Source organism: Neomonachus schauinslandi, chromosome 1, assembly GCF_002201575.2.
Source record: "Neomonachus schauinslandi chromosome 1, ASM220157v2, whole genome shotgun sequence".
NCBI classification, from domain to species: domain Eukaryota; kingdom Metazoa; phylum Chordata; class Mammalia; order Carnivora; family Phocidae; genus Neomonachus; species Neomonachus schauinslandi.
This window is the reverse complement of record NC_058403.1, coordinates 82,879,715-82,896,967: the sequence shown is the minus strand read 5'-3', so window position 1 is coordinate 82,896,967 and position 17,253 is coordinate 82,879,715. Positions and strand designations below refer to the sequence as shown.

The window sequence follows — 17,253 nt, the reverse complement described above, 5'->3', positions numbered from 1 at the left end:
GAGCATGTAGCAAATTCCTGTTTCTACTTTTTGAACCAGGAGCTGGAGTATAAGAGCCCCGCGCAGGAAGTCGCAGGTGGTGGGAAAGGGGAAACAAGGTCATTTTCAACCATGTACATTGAGGTTGTACCTTTAAAGTCAATTCTAAATTTAATTGAAAGCTGAGGGCAGAGAAGCCAAGATCGGAGCAATGTGGTGATTTATTCTGAAGCCTGTAAGAAGTCATGCGGCTGAATGTGGGATGAGCTGGGGCTTTAATAAAAATGGCACTGGGGAAGCCAGCGGGAAGAGGCACAAGAATGGAACTGGGTTAGATGAAGGATCTCCAGGCCTGAAAGGGAGCGGGGGTCTGAGAGAGCAGTGTTTGCCCAAACTCTGCTGTTTTCACCATGATGGATGCACATAAGTAATCCGCATCAAAAGCAAAAACGAAGATCAGACAGAAGCCACCAAGACTCTTTAGACAGTGAATTTTGCATGAAATCATTAAGGCATCCAAATTGCAGAAAGGCTCTGGAATGAAGGGCAATGAGAACTTACCTAATATTATTTCTAGCTGAAATTTAGCTGAAGAAAAATGACATGTTCCTTTATTAAAACACTACAGGACTTGACAGCAAAGCTCCCACACATTTCTATGGGTGTTATTGTCTACTAAATTATATCGGACCATTGCTACAGAAAATCCATAACGTGTTCTCAGGATCAAATCTTCTCTGTTGACAAATGTTTAGGAACAATCTTTCCGAGCTAAGAGGGAAAAAAAGAGGAGGAAACAGAAACTTGTTAGCAGATATTAAATTAGAAAGGAACTGAGCTAGAAATTGTACTTCCTGCCTGGGTTCTAGGCTCTCTGACCTGAGGAAGGGGCTGTTTGTCCCTCTAGCTCTAGAAACTTACATGATCTGTTCCCATGACTCTAATTTTTATAGGTTTTTTTTGGGGGGGGTCAACTTCACATCCTATTCAGCATAACTATTTTTGATCTTAATCTTAGAACAAACATATTACATGTTCTTTGCAGAAAATTCAGCCAATGCAAGAAAGAATCAAGAAAAAAATAAACATCACTTGTAATCTTACCATCCAGAGATAACCACTGTTAACATTTTGGTCAATATCGCTCTGATTAAGATAATATTCAAAGGACCGGGAAGGTTTCACTTCAGAGAACCAGGCACTGCTTCCTGTTGAGGAGTAATTGTCACATTCAGAATTTGGATGTGGTGGTGGTGGCTCTTGTACAGATCTTTAGATAAGTGATCACTAACTTTGAGTGAACCTTTTCCTCATTGCTCTCTTCTTTCTAGTTGGCTCGGTTGCTATAAAGGTCTACATCTCCACAGACGAAACCACACGAGGGTCAGTCTGGATTCGGTGAACCACGTGCTTGTGACTACCAACTTTTGGCCACCACCAAGTTTCAAATAACTTCGTAGGGGAGTTTAAATCTGTATTTGTGTGTGCGTGCGTGTGTGTGTGCGCGCGCACACACGCGCTTTTTGGATAATATTTGGACAAGGACTGGATAGCAATAATAGAAACCTAAAAATAATTGATAAGTCGGGGTACAGAAATGATGAATGAAGTTTCTTCTAATTATTTCCTTTATATTTGTCACAATATTTGTGGAACAAATGAAAATAGTAAGAAAAACGGTGACGGGGACGGGCAGATGAGGATGAGGGAGTGGGCATGAACCAATTCTTTAAAAACAAGTAGTTCTGTAAATGGCAGACTTTCAGCTTTCTAGTTTCAAAAAAATCTCAATAACAATGCTTTTGCGGGGCACCTGGGTGGCTCAGTCATTAAGCATCTGCCTTCAGCTCAGGTCATGGTCCCAGGGTCTTGGGATCAAGCCCCGCATCAGGCTCCCTGCTCCGCGGGAAGCCTGCTTCTCCCTCTCCCACTGCTGCTCCCCCTGCTCGTGTTCCCTCTCTCGCTGTGTCTCTCTCTGTCGAATAAATAAATAAATAAATAAATAAATAAATAAATAAATAAATAACAACAACAAAAAAACAATGCTTTTGCATTGAAGTTTACTAAATTCAAAAGCAAAAGACCCAGGTTCCAATCCCATGGCTAGCTGCTGTTGTTTCTCTGAGTTTCAATCTCCTCATCTATAATCGAGATCATTATACTGCTCTTACCTAATTGACTTTACAAAAATGTAAAAGGGAAGTTCGAATGAGGTAATTATGTGAAGAATAATGTTATTTTAGGATTCTGAGAATTTGTGGTTTTACAGTTATGTTTAATGGTTAGAATTACTTTGATTTGCCATAGAACTTCACGTTCCTAGGGGATTTTCCTCGTGATAATGTTGCTTCTGTTATAGCTGATGGTGTTTAAGTTCTTCCTTTCAGGGGGTCAGAGTAAAGCCGTGGAAATTTAGGCATGAATTTTGAGAGGCCTTGGACAAGTAACTTAGGCTCACTGAACCTCATTTTCCTGTCCTATAAAATGGGGCTATAAGATCTACCTTTCAGAGCTGCTAAAAAAATTAGGAATAATGTATGTAAAACACCAATTGGCCACAAAGTAAGTACCCTTTCTATGGTGGCTGTTATTGTTGTAACAGGATCAATTTTAAAATATTCTCCCTCAGCTCCCTACTGTCACAGTTCATATGTAACATATGTAAAAATACAAGGATGGGTTGCTCAGAAACTCCTGATACACCGCCCTTCAGTCCTTGGGAATTTTTTTTCCCCCTTAGGAAGTTTTTCTAACTCAGTACTCTGGGAGCAAGTCCAATACCTTAGTCTTCTAAGGGATTCTGTTTGCTGATGATTCTGTTCAGAAAAGGCAACCAGTGAATACAGTCAAGACAAAGTTTAGTTTAACCAGCAAATTTGGACTTTTTCTATAAACTGTCAGCCTGGAAATAAGACTAAAAGTCACGGCCATCTGCCAACCTATACCAAGAGAAACAGGCACATAGTCAAGAGGTTTGTCAGTATGTTATGATTCTCGTTGTTTATTCAAAAGCATGTCTTGGACACTAATTATGCATTATCCAGAGCTGCCTGGGCTCTGGGGATGCAAAGCTGAGAGGTAGTGTTTACTGTGGTTACTTTTTTTCTTTCCTTTTTTTTTTTTTTTAGTTTTATTTAAATTCCAGTTAGTTAACATTCAATGTGATATTAATTTCAGGTGTACAATGTAGTGATTCAACACCTGTATACGACACCCAGTGCTCATCGCAAATGCCCTCCTTAATCCCCATCACCTGATTAACTGCCCCCCCCCCTCTGGTAACCATCAGTTTGTTCTCTATAGTTAAGAGTCTCTTTCTTGACTTGCCTCTCTCTTTTGTTTCCTCCCATGATCATTTGTTTTGTTTCTTAAATTCACTGTGGTTACTTTCAGTTTCAACTTTCAGGTTTGGCGTTGGAAGGAAATGAGTTTGAATCCCAGTTTAGCAGCTTCGGGGACCACTGCTCCACTGGGGTACTAGCTGAGTGACATTATGTAAGCTGACCAATCTCCCTGAAAATCAGTTTTTACGCTGGTACACTGGATAAAAACAAAGTGTTTGCTTCCTAGACAAAAGAATGAAGTGAGAAAATGAGCTAAAGTGCCTGGGTCTGCCACATGATAGGTACTCGGAAAATTATAATAGTGGTTGTTATTAGTAATGATGAGATGGAATCTTCAACTGCGAGGAATGCTCACATAGTGGCAGGAAAAAGGTGCACGAATCAAGCCCTGAATAAAAGTATGTACTTGCAGTGCTTCGGTATTATGAAGGCAGAGGTAATGCAGGCTGTGTGAAGAGGATAAGATCAGGGGAGGTTTCAAAAGAGGTATTTGAGCCTCACCTGGAAAGACGGATAGAAATTCTCCAAGAGGAGACGGGGAGAGGGTGGTCCAGGAAGAAGAGGAAGCACTAAGTGGGCATAAGGGTACAAAGGATGGTGCTTGGGCAGGGATGCTGTCCTGTGTCTTGAGTGGAGCATGGTCCCATGGTTAAGAACGGTGGGAGACGAGGTGGAAGGGCACTGTGGCTCCAGACTGGAGATGCTTTTGGATATGCATTGCCCCTGGGCTTGGTTTCTTGAGCAAGAGACAGACAATGCAGTTGTGCTAGACATCCTCCACTTGCTCCTCCAGATTCATCGTTCACCTATGTCCATCTGCTCATGGCCTAGGGGGCTTACATGTTGTGGACCTCATCCACAGGCTCTCTTGACCTTGGCTTCCAGTAGGATCTGGCCAGTGGGACACAGGGAAGAAATCAGAAGGAAGAAGACTGAGATTAGGGTATTTATTCCCTTGATGGAAGTCATAGCACCTGTCAGTTGGCTCTCCCACAAAGCTCTCTGCAAATACTCCTTCTATTACCCCTCCCTAAATTACCCAGTTTGAGATACCAAATGTTCTGTGCCAGGACCCTGACTGAGACATAATTTAAGTAAGTAATAGAAATCAATGTGTTTGTGGGGGAGGACAAGGGCGGAGAGACCATGGCGCCAATGCCGAAAGACACGAAGTTCCAAGGCATACGATTTACATGAAGCATAAAGGTTTGTCCGTTCCTTTGTGGCTGCTAGTCTGGAACAACACGGAGACATGGCATGGCTTCTTGGAAAGTGTCCTCTTACCTTAAGCAATAATGAGGGCATGACTGACTCATGACATGATTGAAGGGTGCCACTGTGAAATGCTGTTCCCCACCTCTGTGGGTGGACTGACTTCAAGAGGAAGACCTTGAGATAAGCGGTCTCATGTCAAGATTGTTTTTATTAGGATAGCCGCAGAGGATAGACAAAAGGTGGAAGTGGTTGTGGTGACTGAGGGGGCAGATTATCAAGAAAACGCCCTTCTTCTAGGCCCATTTTTCCTACACAAGGAGCCAACAGAGCTGCTCTTCTCCACCTCCACTCTTCACCTTAGCCCAAGTATGTAGGCACAATCTACCCCTCTCCTCCACTCCTGTCCATCTTGTGCTCTGGGAAGAATGGGATGCAACCATTTCCTTTTTATGGCTCTCCCCAGGGGTTTGAATTGTGAGCCTCAGCTTTAATTATGTAATAAAAACATATGTTTTCTACTGCAAGAGTTTTAGACAGCAGTGAGTCAGAGGAGGGGGAGATGGGGTGAGGATGTAAGGGTAGACAGGACTAAGTGACTTCCACTGAGCAGTAATTGCAGTGGAGAGTAGAAGACCATTCTCAGACCTCGGAGGCATAGCTGGAAGCATTTCATTCAATAATCATTTCAGATTGAGAGCTGTGTATGCAGGGCACTGCTGGGCTTTGGGAAAATGCAAAGTGGAATGGAGGGGGATAAAATGGGGAGAGGATGAGACCTATACACACATATGTAAGTAGACGAAGGAGCTGGGATGGAGTTTAGAAGACAAAGAGATGAGATCAGGTTGTGGGAACTGGACCATAGAGACAGTATTTGAACTGGGTCTTGGAATGTGGGCAGACATGGAAATATCAGGGGATTTCTGGGCCCTTCTTCTTCATCCTTGCCACCTTTCTTGCCCTTCCCCCAAAGCAATGAATCTGCTTCATTATGTGTAGAGAACAATTTCAAATATTTGATGAACAAGTATTACATAGATAAAATTTATCCAGGATACACTTCAAGGTGTATGTGGTCTAGCACAAATCGTATTTTGCATCAGCTACCTTCATCATCACCTCAACCACACCAGCAGTAAATTAATATCTGCTTCTGATTACAGAATTAATACACAAATACATTTTGATCTTAACAAAATTGAACCATTTTATTCATAACAGAAGTTCCCATTGAAATCACCACCCCCAAACCCACATTTACTTCTAGAAATATATTGTTCTGTGTGTGGGTCTGTGGTTACATTATGGATCATACTGTGTGTTCATTCTGCAGTCTGCATTTATTACTCAGTATATCTTGGAGCTCATTCTGAGTTGCTTCACAGAGATCTACACTCATTCTTTTTAATTGCACCTAGCATTTCTTTGTTTCTAGAGATAGTTTTGGAAACATTTTTCATAAGTTTTTCAGAAACATTCCTGATGATAAAAATCACCCAGACCTATCCACGGCCTTCCCTAAGAGAATCTGTTTCTGTAGGACTGGGAAGGGGGTTGAAGAAATTATTTTCCAATATCGCAGGTGATTTTAATTTTCGGTAGGTCTGGAAACCCTCTCATGGTTTGCTTAACTATTTCCCTATCAAGGGGCATTTCAGCAGTTTGGATTTTTTTGTATTACAAATAATGCTGCAGTGTACATCCTTATACCTTCTTCCTAGTGCATGTGTATTTTTCTGAGGTTGATACTGAAAAATGGAACTGATGGGTCACAGAATGTGTGCATTTTAATATTATATTAGATATTGCCAAATTGCCTCCTAATGTGGCTATAGCGGTGTTTGGCCCCATCACTGTCTCAACATTATTCTTCTTAGTATATTAAAAAGATGAATTACATCTGCTCTTTCATCATGTCCCAACATCAAGTTGTACCAGAACTCATCATCATACCACTCCCAGTCTGTTCTTTACTATTCCGGTAAAAGGAATAAAGCTCACCCAGATACCTGGAGGTTCCTGGCTGGCTCAGTCAGTGGAGCGTGCAACTCTTGATCTCCGGGTTGTGAGTTCAAGCCTCATGCTGGGTGTAGAGGTTACCAAAACCAAAAAAATAAATAAATAAATAAACTTAAAAAAAAAAAAGAAAGAAAGCTTCCCCAATACTTAAGCCAGAAATCTGGGAGGCTTTTTAGCTTCTTCTTACTTCTCACTCCCCAGCACTAATTGGTCACAAAGATTTAGCAAATTTTATCACTTTACTACCTAAAGATTCCTGCATGTCTCCCATCACCACATAATTCAATCCGTCCCCCCTCTTTTTTTTTTTTACTTTAGACAATGTAATAAACTCCTCATAGATCTCTCTGCTCCTCCTTCCACAACCCCCTAATATTCGTACATATTAATTATATCAGCACACTGATTACAACAATTTTTTTTAAGATTTTATTTATTTGTTTGAGGGAGAGAGAGAGAGAGACAGAGTGAGGGAGAGAAAGAACGAGTGGGGGGAGGGACAGAGGGAGAGGGAGAAGCAGGCTCTCTGCTGAGCATGGAGCCCCTTTGAGGGCTGGATCCCAGGACTCTGGGATCATGACGTGAGCCAAAGGCATATGCTTAACTGACTGAGCCCTTGATTACAACTCTCTAATGCCTACCAATTACCACCCAAATCAACTTTATACTTAAGGATTTGCAAAGAATACAAAATCAACCAACTACTTTTTGTCCAATTCTTGTCAAAGTCCTGCTCCATAGAAATGATATCTATGAAGAATTGTTTGAAGGACATGCAGCCTATCTATTCTTCTAGCTATTCTAGATTTTGGTTCTTAAAAAACCACAAACAATACTTAGTCAAAACTATTATAGTTCCCTGTAGAATTGCTTTCTATGAGTTATTATTTGCTTTGTCTATTTTCCTTTTAAGAAGCATGGCAAAAAAAACTCTCTATATTCTCAAAATCTAGAACAATGTTTTATTTACATAAATATTATCATATATATGCACATATATATGTATCTACACACACACACACACACACACACACACCAAATTGAAACCAATAGGAAAAATCCAAACTTAATCATCTTCCCTAGGATGTCTTTTCTGGTTATTTTTACCTACTATACATTACGTAACCCCAGACCTACTTACTCTTCCCTGCATGATCCAACCTTTGTTATGCCTCTGTGCTATATCCTCTGCCTGGACTCCTTCCCCCGCCCCCCTTCTTGTCAAGCTGAGGACTCTATTCAGCCAAAAGACCAACTCAAAGTCACTCCAGGTAAGCTGAGTTGCTCCTTCCTCTATGCTCCCATAGCACATTACCTATCAATCAGCGCTTCTCACACTGCTTTGCAGTTACTTGCTTTTATGTGTATCCCCTCCTCTAGAATGTGTGTTTCTCTAAGTCAGGGCATGGGTCTTCTTCATCTTTATATCCCTCACACTGCCTAAGAGAAGCATGGAACTTCACACAGTAGCTGTTTAATAAGTATTTATGGAATAAATGAGTGGATAGCGGGGCTTTGTGATATGAACGGAGGCAACTCCTTTTAATCTTCCTTCCATCCTGTGCAGCAACCTGGAGCCCCTGAAATGGCCACAATTACCCAAATTGTCATAACTGCTATGGACAGCTGTGATTGCAAAAAAGAGAAGTCTTGAGCTATGAAGGACATTTCACCCCCTGGCCTTTGGCACCGAACGTATATGGCTGAATGTCCATGGCCAGAGGACACAGCCTGCCATGTCTGAGATTATCCTTCTGCCTAAGAGCCTGGCTTGTGGGGTAAGAGCAGAGGCTGGGGTGGGGAAGTTTGAACATATTATATATTTTTTTCTTTTGATGGTACCACCTCTTCCTACAGAAGGCTCAAAAACCTTGGAAATTAAGTCATTCCACAAAGGGACAGTTTGCTGTGTTTGTTTTTAATACATCACAAACATATATACTAAATTCCATTAAAATACACAGATTTTGGGGGTGCCTGGGTGGCTCAGTTGATTAAGTGTCTGCCTTTGGCTCAGGTCATGATCCCAGGGTCCTGGGATCAAGTTCTGCATTGGGATCCCTGCTCAATGGGGAGTCTGCTTCTCCCTTTCCCTTTGCTACTCCCCCTGCTTGCACTCTCTCTCTCTCAAATAAATAAAATCTTGAAAAAATTACACGGATATTTTTTAGCGTCAAAGAAGTCAGCAAATATTTTCCATCCTAAGGTGAAGTTGGGTCTTTTGAGCAGTCAGATACCATGTCTTTGGTTTTTGTCCTGTGTGTGAGATAAATGTCATACTATGTATTTTGAAAAAGAAAGCAAATTTAAAAAAAAAATAAAGCAAACCAAGGACCCATCACAAGCAGTACAATGGACTGAGGAAAACTGGGTGTAGAAAGAAGGAAATCTTCATTAGTGCTTATTAGATGTCCCATGGGTATGGTAAAGGCATAATAAAGCAGCAGTTTTGACTGGACAGGGGGTTGGGGGGACACAGGGAAAAGGAGGGTGGTCCTGCTGCCGGGAAAAGCCTGACTCCTGACTTTGGGTTAAGGCTACCCAGGAGGCCTTAATTAACCACCAGGGAGTTCCATTCAGGGACTTTATAGTTTTCCATGATGATTTTTAATTTAGGGTTTTTCTCAATGTTTGAGCCCGAGTTTCTGTTACGATTAAGTTGGTGCCAAATTGTGTTACTTTCGTTGTACCCGGCTAACAAGAAAAAAACATTATTAGACCTGATGCATAAGAGACATGCTAGCACCATGCAAAGATGTAAGAGTCCCATAGCCAGCAGTGGAGGGAGGGTTCACGGAAAAGCCATGAGAAATTGGATCATCATCTAGCACCCAGAGTGGCCTGGGCATAGGGACCAATGAGAACCTGCTATTGTGTGTGCTCTTGAAGACCCATGATTTGGTTTCAGCAAAATGTCACCAACTGTCACATTAAATTAGTGTTCACTTGGGGGCGCCTTGCTGACTTGGTTGGAAGAGCATGCGATTCTTGATCTCTGGGTCATGAGTTCCAGCCCCATGTAGGGTGTAGAGATTACTTAAATAAAGAAATGAATAGATAAACAAACTTTAAAAAATTAGCGTTCACTTGAATTCCACCAGTTTGGGATTTGGTTTTCATTTAAATTTATTTTTACTGTATTGTTGCTTAAGTTCCACGTATTAAAGGAGTTAATGCCTAAATAAATAGTATTATCTTATTTAAATGATATTATAATTAAAAGAGCCTAAGTCAACACTGGGTCCCTAAGAGTTTGGTGTTTTATTTTGTTTCTCCTTTGAAAGGGATCTGTACCTTGTTTAAGACTGAGAAACATTGATTTGAAATCTCCTTCCTCCAACAATTGGACATCGGCCTAAGTAGAACTCTGCTCTAAGGGCAGAAAAACTCGGGCTGTTAGTCTCTTACAATGGTCATGTGAGAGCGTGAGAACCTTGGCCATTTGACCCACGAGCTGACATGAACTGTCCAGTATGGACAAAGGACCTCACACATTAAACCTCATTTAATTTTCACAACCGCCATTGTTCTGATTTTACAGGTGGAAACCAATAGGCTCGGAGACGATAGGAAGTTAAGCACCAGCAGACTTAGGTAAGTGCTACGGTGGGATTCCAACCCAAAAATATGTATAGCTCTAAAAGTCAGTTCCAGCCTTCGCTTTTTAATTTTTCATTTTATTCTAGTCTTCTATCAAAATTATATATGCCCATGGTTTAAAGAATAAAATGGTTCCACAAGGTTTACAAAGAAATGCAATAGGTCTCTACCTCTCCGTCTGCCACTTTCCCACCCCAAAGGCGATCACTTTCATGTGTCAGCCGCTGCTTTTTATATCGACCTCCATGTCTCTATCTCATATGCTTAAATTGCCGACTTCTTGATTTTTTCAGTTGTAGGTGCTAAGTAATAACTTTTCACTGTAGAAGATGAGGGTTGGCTCTCTTCCTCCCTGCCCCCCAGGACACTCTACTACACACACAACTTTCCTCATCCCCTCTGCCCTCCCAATTTAATTATGTCAGAATTTTTGTAGGGTCTGCACTAGGGTTTACACAACAATGACCATTCACAGCTGAGTCATTTTGTAAACCATGACATTGCTTACTTTTCCCATTTGCCTTGTGTTCTGTGTGTTTTGTTTTATTTTCTTTTAATCATTTCAATCTATACTTTTTGGGATTTGGCTTCACTGGAGATGTGCAGATAGATCACATACCTTACCAGTTTTATCCCTTGCAGATTCTCTCCAGGGGCATTATGGTTTGAAGCAGTTTGGGCTAGTTGCTCTCAGAGATTCCTTTTACTATCACCCTGCAAATTCCCTTCACTCCCCAGTGAACTGAGGACCACCCAGGTGCCCCCTGTTTATCTGTTCTTTTTGGAACTCCTGTTCTTTGGATATTACACCCGTAAGAATATCTATTATCGGGCGCCTGGGTGGCTCAGTTGGTTAAGCGACTGCCTTCGGCTCAGGTCATGATCCTGGAGTCCCTGGATCGAGTCCCGCATCGGGCTCCCTGCACGGCGGGGAGTCTGCTTCTCCCTCTGACCCTCCCCCCTCTCATGTGCTCTCTCTCATTCTCTCTGTCTCAAATAAATAAATAAAATCTTAAAAAAAAAAAGAATATCTATTATCTTTTCTTTCCTATGTTCTATCTAATTTTTCTTATCTTTAGGTCTTTTTGCTTAATTTTCTGGCATAGTTTATGGGGCACCTGGGTGGCTCAGTTGGTTAAGCGTCTGCCTCTGGCTCAGGCCCTGATCTCAGGGTCCTGGGATGGAGCCCCGAGTTGGGCTCCCCACTCAGCGGGGAGTCTGCTTCTCTCTCTGCTCTTCCTCCCACTTGTGCTCTCTATCTCAAATAAATAAATAAAAATCTTTACTAAAAAAATTTTTCTGGCATAGTTTTATCTTTCAACCCTTTTGTTGTGTTTTTCATATTTTTTATTTCTAATCATTCTTTTTTGTTTTTTGAATGTTCTTTAAAACATAATATTCCATCCTTGTTTCATAATTGCGATATTTTATCTGATAGTATTTTTTTCTTATTGTATAATCTTTGTTTCATTCAAATTGCTATTTTCTGTCCATTTGTTTTAGTCACTGTTTTAATGTTTGAGGCCTTTCTTAGCAATCTGTCAATCTTATCTGTCTGCTCTGATCTTAGTGGTTGGGAGCTTATCAATTGGGGTTCATTGGGGGGCCATGTGGCTAGACCTTTTAGTTGGGGAAACTCTAGAGTAGGTTTGTATCTTTAGATTTTTTTCCTTTTTGGTTGTCAGAGAAATGCTTCCATTTTTTTGGTTGGAGGGTGAAGGCATGGCAGCTGAGTGCGGAGAGGGCACTGGCGGTGTGCACGCTGGTGTGGTGTGTATGGGGAGCTCTCAGCATCTGCAATCAGACACCCTTTGACTCTGTACAGTACTTCTGTCTTCAGCTGTGCTCCGTCTCTCTCCACTCCAGAGACCCTCTGTTTTACTCTCAGAGAATACATCTTCAATCTTTTGCAGGGATGAGGGGGGATTGGTTCTTACCCAGCTATACAGGGTGGGAGGCAGGATCTGGAGTCCCCCAGGGGAGGAAAAATAGCCTTAAATGTATTTTTTAAATTAATTAATTAATTTTATTATTATTAACATATAATGTTTTATTTGTTTCAGGGGTACAGGTCTGTGATTCCTCAGCACAATTCACAGTGCTCACCACAACACCTACCCTCCCCAATGTCCATCACCAATGCATTTTTCTCAATAAAAGGCAAATAGTTGTTAAAAGTAGAAAAATTATAAGTAGACCAAGACAAAAAAGTAGAAAATAAAAACCATTCCGAATCTCAATGTCCAAAGATAACCACTGCTAACCTATTGGTATATTTCCTTCTCATCTTTTGACCTGTGTGTGCATTTATATACATTTGTTTTATTTCTTCAAGCAGAATTATGGGAATGCAATGAATATTGCTTCTTCATTGTATGAGATTTTTCAGGAATGGCTTTTAAAGACTCTTACCAGCTTTTTGTAGGTAAATGCCTTTTGGAATTTAATAACAAATAGGACTGAATTAGTAAGCCAGTCCCTGAATTTAGAGGTTAAATCCTACCCCTGTCCCCATGGGCACATTTTATCATTTTAAGTTAGTTAATAGGGAAAGGGAAACATTCAATAAAAAGAAGTAAAATGCCCTTAAACCCACCAAAGGTTTGCACTTGGTTGCATTTTTAATTCATTCCTTTTCACTAGCAACACCAAAGTTGAAAGTGTCAGGAACTCACTGTGAGAGAGAAAAAAATAATTTATTATCAAAAGTAATAGGATGAGATCTTGGAAACTCAATTCCATTGTTTTGTAGAATTAATTTCAGCAGGTCACGTGCTACTTGCATTGACCTAAAGCCAAACAGGGGCAACACAGACTGGGCATAAAAGAAATGCGTGTTTCTTGATACAGGGGGTTGCAGGAGGCAGGCTTTGACTTCTTTCTTCGTTTTGGGAAATTTGGTCCCCTACATTTGGCCCCTTTCCCCCAACCTACTTTGCACCCCCCCCCCCATCAACAAGAACAAAAACTTGTCTTGCTAATGTGCCTGGGGAAGAACTCACTAAAATATGCATTGCAGATTAAATTTCCTTCTGGGTACTAGTCACATGAAGTATAACTACCTATGTAGGGATTCTGGCAAATTGTATATTCTAACCAGGGTTATGTGGGTTATTTATTCTCTAAGCAATTGTGTACAACTTTCTGCTTATACATAATTGGATTTGTCAGGTATGTCCCCATCGAGGATAAGATTTTTCATGAATAGGTTTATTAATATTACCATAGATAGAAAATAAAGGAATTTCTCCAACTGAGTACAAGTACCTTAATATGCATGCGCAAAAAAGAAATGAAAAATAAAGCAAACATATTTTGTCTCTCCTACCCATCTATGAACTCTTGAAAGCTGGCTAAAACCAATCTTATTAAGGTAACCTTTCCCCAGTGCACATTACAAGGCCCAGCCATGGTAGGGTCCTAATAAACATTGAATAAATGAGTGAAACTGAATGTGATTCCATTTTTCAGACTGAGTTTAGGGAACTGAATTCCATGTTAACTCAAAAGAAATCCGTGGGAGGGACTCATTTGTGAAGAGGCCCCCGTGGGTGGTTGTCAGCACAATGCAAACATTCTTCGCTTTGTCACCCTGCCTCCTTCTTACCACTGGCCCATTCCCTCCCTCTGTCTGGGTGTCAAGAAGGTGGAAGTGGAGAAGCCCTTTGCCCCTTTCCCTGCCCTTTTCATCCTCCATTTTGCTGGACTCTCCGCCGCATTCCGTCGCGCACCACGGTCTCCCTTTAGAGCCTCTTGATCAGCGTGGATAGCCTCCCCCATCCCCGGCTGCTTCCCCCGTTGCCGAGGTTGGACCAAGCCCCTCGCTCATACTGGCATCCGGGCTTCCCCCTTCCAGTTTAAATGACGCCAGGGCTACTTGTGGGCCAGTTATCCTGTCTCCGAAGGAAGGAATAGCCGAAGAGCAGAAATGATAAAGTGGAAGGGAGGTGAAGAGGTTGCGAAGGACGGAGAGAAAGCGTTGGCAAGGAGGCAGTTAACATACAAACAAAAGCAATGTCTGGAACTTTTTATACAGTTAAATGTATTTAATTATTTTACTCTGAGATGATGAACTCTCAACAGTTTTTGCGTTAGCGTGTTCTTTCTTTTATGAGCAAATGGCAATGAAATAAAGAGTTGGTAAGTTGGCTCATAATTTTATGATTATTTTCTAAATGAAATTGTAGTGGTCTGGGAAATCCCAATGCCTGGCAGAGAGATTGAGAACTCTTAATGGCTTTGGAGTCATTGTCTAGGCTTAAACACTACTTTGTGTCCTTGGGCAAGTGACTTAACCTTCTGGATTTCAGTTTCCTCATCTGAAAATAATAAGTCCCTGGGGGAGGTTAAAGACAACAATGAAAGACACGTACTTAGCACCACGTGGAGAACATAGAGCTCCCTGTTAGCTTTTATTATTATTAATCTAAAGATAAAAGGAATTTACTTGTATTTAGGTACTTGCTAAGGGACTAGCTTCACGTGTGGGGGTGCGTTTTAAGTGTTGGCAGACTGACAACAATTTGGGAGGACCAGGTTGATTTTTCTCTAGTATAATTGGAAAGGCGATGGCCTTGGTAGCAGATCTGTGTTTGCAGCCCGGTTTTGCAGTGTACCAGCAGAGTGACCTTGGGTAGTGTAGTTGATACCGGAGACTCAGCGTTCTTGGAAGGCACCTTGTTCAATGATGGGTACTAGTAATGGCCCAGCACAGTAAATAGCTGTCGGCATAATTAATTTTCACACAACCCTTTAAGGCAGGTTTCATTATTACCCCCAGTTTAAATATGTTTAAATATGTTGTATGGTGTCTGATGATGCTTGGGGTGAGCATAGCATAAGGTAGTTGTCCATTCGCTAAGTCGTACACCTGAAACTAATGTCACATTTGTGTATCAACTATACCTCAATTAAAAAAAAACACATAAGTGTAAGAAAACTGAGAATAAAGTACCTTGCCCAAGGTCACACAGGTGGCAGAGGCCAAATATGAACCCAGACTGTCTTTATTTTATTTTCCTCTGACCAGATTTATTGAACATAACAAAATTCTATGTACAAAGTGACCTGGACCTGCTGCTTCAAAACATGATCTTTTCTTACTAATATTTTGATAAGTCAGTCCATCGAGTGTCAAAAGCAGCTTAGTCTAAAATTAATGGAAAAGTGACCAATGCACACTAAATAAATGGCCTAACTACTGGAACTGGAATAGTTCTGCAATACAATTAACATTGGTAGGATCGAGCCCCTGTGACAGGCTGCTGGAGAACTGATATGAGATGTCAAGAGGCCGCTTTGGGCACTGCCGCTGTGATGCTGTCATGTTTCTGGATCCTAATGTTCCCATTATCTGATTCTAGACACACCACAGGAATATCAGTGGGGTCTGAGGTTAGCCGAGTCGCTTGCTGGGCCAGAACAGATATCACCCCAGCACACTCATCTGACAGTCCCACGGCAGCTCAGATTAAGTCCTTGTGAATCTGTGCACAGGACTCTGACGAAGGATGGATTCTTCTTTGTGTCCTCCAAGTGCTGCTCCAAGGTGGCCTCCATCCTGCCCGCTGTCTGCCTGGCCCGAACCCAGACTGTCTTTAAAGGCCACTCCCTTAACCACTAAGCAACACTTTAAGGATAAAGGTGCCCTGTGGAGATGGTCTGAGGATGCTCACCGGTGAACTAGATTTGGGAGGAGATGCAAATCACAAAAGTAAACAACATCGATTTGGAGAGGAAAGACTTTTCCTAGGGTGTATGTTCTTTTTTTTTTTTTAAGATTTTATTTATTTATTTGACAGAGAAAGACATAGCGAGAGCAGGAACACAAGCAGGGGTAGTGGGAGAGGGAGAAGCAGGCTTCCCGAGGAGCAGAGAGCCTGATGTGGGACTTGATCCCAGGACCCTGGATCATGACCTGAGCCGAAGGCAGACGCTTAACGACTGAGCCACCCAGGCACCCTAGGGTGTATGTTCTTAATTCATATTTCTGAGGGGCCATAATTTGTTAAATTTTTCTATATACACATAGTAAGCATCTAATAGCATTTGTTTGCTGAGTCAGTCTCCAGTTTGGGATTAACATATCTTCCTAGAATAAGAGGCCTAAGGCACCATCCCTGCCTCAGGCAATGGGCACTTATTAGGGGAGACCCACACACAATCGCACTGCAGGGAGACAAGCTTTGGAGCCGTGCTTGAGTGCCCAGGGTTGGAGCACTAGGCTGGGGGGAAAGGGGAGACGAAGAGAGGTGGCTGGGGGCAGCTTTCCCCACACAACTGTCTCCAGAAGTGAGTACCGGAAGTTGAGTAGGAGTTAGCCACATGATGGGGAGATGAAGAGCCTTCCAGGCCAGGGGTTGCAAAGTGGCAGCTCCCTTTTGGTCCGCAGATGTGTTTTGATTATTCACAACTACTTGCCAACGTTTAGATATTGGGAGCTTTCACATAAATAAGATGATTTCTGGCTTCTCTTGAAAACTTGGAAGCTCTAGAGGCCCTGGGCCCACCTTCCTGCCCGACCACAATTGCTGGACCAGGGTAAGGGACACTCTGAGTGGAACAGCTCACTAGCACTGCGCCTAGCAACTGAGTTTCCTAGCGCCCTCTAACCCAGGGCCCCAGAAGAAAGGAAACAACATGGGGTTTGTACTGGCAGCTGTTTAGTTGCTCGGATATTAAAGTTCCTGACACAGAGCTTCTGAAGAGGGGCCAAGCAAAGTGATTAAAAATCTTAATGGATTTATAAATGGCCAGTTGATTATATTAAATGACAACAGGAGGAATGGCAATAGTAAGAACGATTTCCTCTCTCTTTGATTAACTTTTCAGCTCAGAGGAGGGGGAATTTCTTTTACCCTAATTTATCGAAGGCATAAATGTGAATTTTGTATACTTTAAAATAATGATCCTCAAGCTTTGTTGCTTTTAAAAATACCAAGGCCCAGGCCATATCCCAGGCCAATGGTATCACACCCAAGCATTCAAAGAGTTTTTTAAAACTCCCCAGGTGAGTCTGTTGAGCAGCTAGTTTTAGTTTTGAGCACCAGGGGTCTGGTGCCGGCCTTTTTCACTTAATGTCCCTGGAGCACTGGCT

The 17,253-nt window shown here is 41.8% G+C and overlaps 1 pseudogene; it reads right to left on the bottom strand.

The window, feature by feature from the left end:
* Positions 1-15,442: 15,442 nt before the first annotated feature.
* On the bottom strand, positions 15,443-15,716 carry LOC123324768 (annotated as a pseudogene).
* Positions 15,717-17,253: the final 1,537 nt, after the last annotated feature.